Raw genomic sequence first — 6,162 nt, forward strand, 5'->3', positions numbered from 1 at the left:
TGTCTCCCAAGTGCAAGGATTAAAGCTGTGCACCACCACACTTGGCAAGTTTAATTTTATCATTATTACTGTGTGTATGTGTGCATGATCTCCATATATATGTGGGTGTGCTGCAGCCCATATCTAAAGGTCAGAGGACAACTTCTTGGAGTTAGTTGTCTCTTTTGGTCTCAGATCGACAGGTTTACACGCCAGGCTCTTTACCTGCTGAGCCATCTTGCTGGTCCCCAATTGTGTTTTAAAATGTATATAAAAAGTAGATAGAAATGCTAAAAGCAAAAATATCAGCAGACACTATTTCCTGGCTATTGGAGTGTACATCTTCTTCTGTTGATCTCTATTTTCTGGTTTTTCAGCAACAAATGTAGACTGTGTTACTTTCTACACAAGAAAAAGTAAAACAATTCACAGTCCATGTTGCGATTTCCCTATGTTCCCCGAATCGAATGGCAGTCATACAAACCCTTTATCAGCAGGGCTGGAGAGGCTCCAGGGGCAAAGTGCTGGTTACCCAAGGTGAGGACCTGAGCTCTGTCTCCATCTCCCACATAAGAAGTCAGACATGGTGGCACAGGCTGGCAATCTCGGCATTGGGAGGCAGAATCAGCCGGGTCCCTGGGGCTTGCTGGTCGACCTTAGCCTAACTAAAAAGCCACAGATTCTAGTGAGAAACTCTGTCTCAGGAAAATAATGTAGATGGCACCTGAATCTGACTTCCTGCTTCCACACACATGTGCGCATAGAGTGCTCTAATACTGCCATGCGTGTTCATCTTCTCATGTGTGACCATGCACGTGCCCTCTTCAAAAGATACATTTAGTCTACAGCCATACCACCCTGAACGCGCCCGATCTCGTCTGATCTCGGAAGCTAAGCAGGGTCGGGCCTGGTTAGTACTTGGATGGGAGACCGCCTGGGAATACCGGGTGCTGTAGGCTTTAAAAAAAAAACAAAAAAAAACAAAAAAACAAAAGATACATTTAAAAAAACTCTAAGTTGGCCATTGCAGTGCTTGGGAAAATCATGCAGGAGAATGGAGTTTGGGGCAGTCTCGGCTATGTAGTGAGACCCCATTTTGATTTGTTTTGTTTTTTTTCTAAATAGAATTAGGACCTTGGGATTACGCCAGGAAAAATTCCTTAGAAGATGCATATTTAAGTAAATAAGGGCACAAAAAACGTCCTTAAATATATTGTTAAGGGGAAATAGTTTTGTAGTCATGAATACTTTTTAGAGTGTATTTACTTATTTTGTGTTTATGTGTATGTATGTATGTACGCCTGTGAGAGTTTATGTGTGTGTATGTATGTATGTATGCATGCATGCTTGCTTGTGAGAGTTTATGTGTGTGTATGTATGTATGCATGTATGCATGCATGCATGCTTGTGAGAGTTTATGTGTGTGTATGTATGTAAGCATGCATGCATGCTTGTGAGAGTTTATGTGTATGTATGTATGTATGCACGCATGCTTGTGAGAGTTTATGTGTGTGTATGTATGCAAGCATGCTTGCATGCCTGTGAGAGTTTATGTGTGTGTGTGTATGTATGTATGCATGCATGCTTGTGAGAGTTTATGTGTGTAAGCATGCATGCATGCTTGTGAGAGTTTATGTGTGTGTATGTATGTATGTATGAATGCATGCATGCTTGTGAGAGTTTATGTGTGTGTGTGTATGTATGCATGCATGCATGCTTGTGAGAGTTTATGTGTGTGTATGTATGTATGCATGCATGCATGCATGCTTGTGAGAGTTTATGTGTATGTATGTATGTAAGCATGCATGCTTGTTAGAGTTTATGTGTGTATGCACGCATGCATGCTTGTGAGAGTTTATGTGTGTGTATGTATGTATGTATGCATGCATGCATGCTTTTGAGAGTTTATGTGTGCCGTGTTCATGCAGAAGCCCAAAGAGGTCACAAAGGGGCATCAGATCCCCTGGAACTGGAGCTGTGGGCCAAATGTGCATGCTGGGAGCCAAACTCAGATCCTCTGCAAGACCCCTGAGTATTCTAACTGCAGACACCTCTCCAGCTCCATAATTTCCTTCCTTAACCAAAAAGAATAACATGGCATAAACATGAACTGGGGAAAACATCCTAGTGTATTTGTCGTTATAGGCTTCAAGTTTTCTGACTCTTACCCCCAATGAAACCATGGTGGTCTTAGTTTACATTCATGGGGAGGAACTCAAGTTCTTACGTGTCCAGGCTTGTGCTCCATCACTCAAACCCACACCCCCAACCCGCACCCCCAATTCACACCCCAAACCTGCACCCCCAAACCCGCACCCCTAAAACCCTTTTCTTATTTATTTAGAAACATTTTCACTTAAAGAAAATTTTAACAGTACAGAAAAGCACTTCTCAAATAATAATAAAAAACATATTCAAGCAGGGTGGTGGTGGCACACGACTTTAATCCCAACATTTAGGAGGTAGAGGCAGGTAGATCTTTGTGAGTTAGAAACCAGCCTGGTCTTCAGAGTGAGTTCCAGGACAGGCTCCAAAGCTGCACAGAGAAACTCTGTCTTGAAAAACAAAAACAAAACAAGACCCAACAACAATAATAAAACCCCATATAGTCTCCCTCCAACATTAAAACTACTAATATTTTACTATATGTAATGACAGTTTGTGTTTTAAAGAAACAATCAGATTGCATTTATGAAGGGATAGTATGATCATTGAAACTATTTCAGTTAGAGAGACTGATTCATGGGGACAGTCCAACACGGGTCCCGACCGGGCCTGGCAAGCCATGCTTAGGAATTTTTAACTTCCATCCACCTTTAGCTAGAGGCTTGGCTCTGAGTGACTGTTTCCAGGACGGAGGCAGCCTGGGGCCAGGGCGCCAGCTTAGCCTGGCAATTCCATTGGAACCTCAGTGGCAGGCTGGGAGAGGCAGGAGCAGCCAGCACTTCCCTCCTGAGGTCAGTTGGTGCCCAACTAGTGTTTACACATAGGGTGGGGCTGTGCCTCCAGCTCTGAGCCCTTTGCTCTCAGGGGAGCCTGTCCTGAGCAGGCCACAAGCAGAGAATGGTGAAACCACTGTCTCCTGCAGACCCAGAGGTCACAGTGTGGGGAGGATTCTGGGAAAGAGTACCCCCACCTCCAAAAGTAGTCAAATGGTCAGGGAAGGCTGTGACCTGGGAAGAAGAAGTTTAAAAGGGGAAGAGGAGGACTCTTTTATCAGACACCTGCCCATAGGAAGGCCACTGGACAGATGAGGACCCAGAACCTCAGAAGGACAAATGAAGGCATTTGTTCATGGCCTCCTCCAGTTGTCTCCCCAGGAGGTGGCATCTGTGGTGCTGTCATTAGAGAGACAACCGCAGCAAGGCTGGGGACATTTGGAGATGGCTTTCTAGGAGGTGGGTATCTGGGGATGAGACACTCCAGGGTGTCTGTCTTTTCCTGAGTTTTCAGAGAACAAGACTTTCAGGGTCCACAACTTGCTCTCCAGGAAACTATCTCCCCAGGACTAAGAGGGGAGGAAAGCAGCAGGCCCGACCCTGGTCCCATAAGACCTACCAAGTCCTCAGCCTTTCTAATACCTGGCATGCATCCCAGAGACAGCCCCGGCCTCACTGAGGCAGAGCGGGGTCTCACCTCCTGTCTCAAATGCCAGCACCCATGAACCTTCCCTGCAAAGCCTCTAGCAGAGAGTCACAGTAAGTCACAGTAAGTCCTCCTGGGTAGCCTGCATTTTTTTCCTTTTTTTTTTTTGGCAGGATTTCTCTGTATAGCCTTGGCGGTCCTGGAACTTACTCTTTAAGTCTATCTGCCTCTGCCACAGGCCTGCTGGGATTAAAGGTGTGTGACCCTAGGGTGAAATTCTGTCTCTACCACCTTCAGGCTGTGTGACCCTAGGGAGGTTCCTTAATGTCCCCAAACTTGATGCATTTGTACAACTGGGATGTGCCAGGTGGTGTGGAGACAATCAAGTGAGTCTCTGAGTTCAAGGCCAGCCTGGTCTGCAAAATGAGTTCCAGGACAGCCAGAACTGTTACACAGAAACCTTGTAGAAAAACAAAACAAAAACCCAGCAAACAAACAAACTGACATGCTGCTAGAGATAGTAACGGCGGAGCATCACATCTCGTCCGTCTCGTCTGTCTCGCCCGGTGACTGGAGGGTAAACATGGAAGTGTGCCAGAAGTGAAGATGTATTTGGAACTCACCAGGTGAAAAGCAACGTGAGGGAAGGGCACTTGAGGCTGGTGTCTCCCGCAGGCCCCTCCTGCCTTAGTGGCCAGGAGCCACCAAGCCCCACCTTGGGGTGGGGTTGCTGAGCAGTCCCCTGATGGAAATGAGGCAACGGCTGAGAAGCAGCAGGAGAGAGAGGAGAGCGGAGGACAGACAGAGGGAGAGGACAGCTGAGATGCCAGGGAAACTGTTCTAGTCCTTGGGGACTCACAGACCCCAAATCTTAGCTCTTACACTTCGACAGCCACATACTGGGCTCCCTCTTCGCCATTGTCCCTGCTTCCCGGATGTTCTCCCAAGTAGACTGATGCTGCCTCTCACCCTGCCCAGGCTGTTGTCATAGTTACCACCATCAGTCGTGCTCACTGGTCCCTTTGACTGTTAATTTTGTGCCGGGCAATGCGCTTAGTGCTGTCCTGAGTCACCATCATGGCGAGCTTCTCCGTAGTTTGATCAGAGCACTGAAGTACCAAGAGGCTATGTTATTTTCTGAGGTCACAGCTAGGTAGCGGCCTTGCTGGGATTCTCACTAAGGCTAGGAGAATGTGAGCAACACTGAAATCCAACAAACAGGAAGGCAGCCCGGACTCTCCTCTTGCCATGGTGTTCCATCCACCAGCATGACCACCTGAAGTGGCACCCATGGGTACTGTGGTGGCCTAGTTGCAGAATGCGGGCCTAGCCGTCCTCATATGTGGTGTTTACCTAACATTTTGTCCCATGAGGCAGCAGAGGCAGGAGGCACCCCCCCCCAACTATCTCCTTCCAATCTGGGCCAGGCAGGGTACAGTTAGGGTACCAGAGTCCAGGTTCAATGAAAAGATGGTTGGCAAGGTGAAAGGAAGTGAAGGGATGAGGGAGGGTCGGGCGGCCTATGACCAGCTCCTCTACCCCTCAGGCTGCACACAAAGAATGGTTGTCGCCAGAGATGCCAGGGATTGGGAAATACCAGACAACTTGCCTTCCTGCTTCCATCTTCCTCTCGCACCTTCTGTGGAGTAATTCCAGTCAGAAACCGGTGGGCAAGGAGCTCTGAGGCATGAAATTTGCCTCTCAGGCAGTGAGTAGAGGGATGCAGGGGAAGAATGTGACCGTCATGCATGTGACTGGGACCCAGATCTCTTTATGGCTACCTCCTGTTCCCATGGCCATATCTCCTCTAGGGAAAGAAGCTCTGCCCATCCCTAGACTGCGCCTTCAGCTTCTGCCTTCCTCGGCACCTCAGCATGTAGTTCCAGCTGCAGACCGGAAGCTGTTTCCAGGCTCAGCAGTGTCTGGAGGGAGAGAGAAGGGTGTTCCCTGAAGCTCTCTCATAAACACAAGAATGCTCTTCCTAGAAGCTCTCATCTCATTTCCTTCTGTTTACTAGTCCTAACTAGCTCACTTCTGTTTACTAGTCCCAACTAGCTCACTTCTGTTTACTAGTCCTAACTAGCTCACATGCTTGGTCCTGAGCCCGTTCCTCAGAGATGGACAGCCAGGTGTTTATAGAGTATTGGAAATTCTGCCTCCGAATACAAAAGTGCAAGCAAAACAGAAAAAGATGTCTGTCTCATGTCAGAGTTTAGATAAAAACAGTCCAAGATTGTTGGGAAGCTTGGCCATCATCTACACAAAGTTTCCCTTTTTAGTCTGAGGAGACAGATTCATTTTCTGTCTCTTCCTATTCAGGGAGAAGAACAAGGGAAGGGCCCAGGAAGCAGCATGCACTCCCTGAGAGAGCATAGTTAGAAAATACAGTCGCCTCCACTCGCTGTGAGAACTTAGACTCATGACCATGTTCAGCTGCAAGGGAAGTTGAAAAATGTGGTCTTCACCAAAACAACCATCTGTTCAGTCAAAAATCCACTTTCTTCTTTTTTAAATTGAATTTTATGTGCCTTGTACCAAAGAAGGACAGAAGAGGTTGCCAATTTCCCTAGAACTGGAGTCATAGACAGTTGCAAGCTG

General features: G+C 47.1%; 1 non-coding gene across 1 annotated transcript; it reads left to right on the forward strand.

The window, feature by feature from the left end:
- Window positions 1–819: 819 nt before the first annotated feature.
- LOC142845251 (5S ribosomal RNA) lies at window positions 820–938 on the forward strand. Its single transcript, XR_012909822.1, has one exon. It is a non-coding gene; the product is annotated as a 5S ribosomal RNA (ribosomal RNA).
- Window positions 939–6,162: the final 5,224 nt, after the last annotated feature.

The sequence above is a fragment of the Microtus pennsylvanicus genome, chromosome 2, assembly GCF_037038515.1.
Source record: "Microtus pennsylvanicus isolate mMicPen1 chromosome 2, mMicPen1.hap1, whole genome shotgun sequence".
Taxonomy (NCBI): Eukaryota; Metazoa; Chordata; class Mammalia; order Rodentia; family Cricetidae; genus Microtus; species Microtus pennsylvanicus.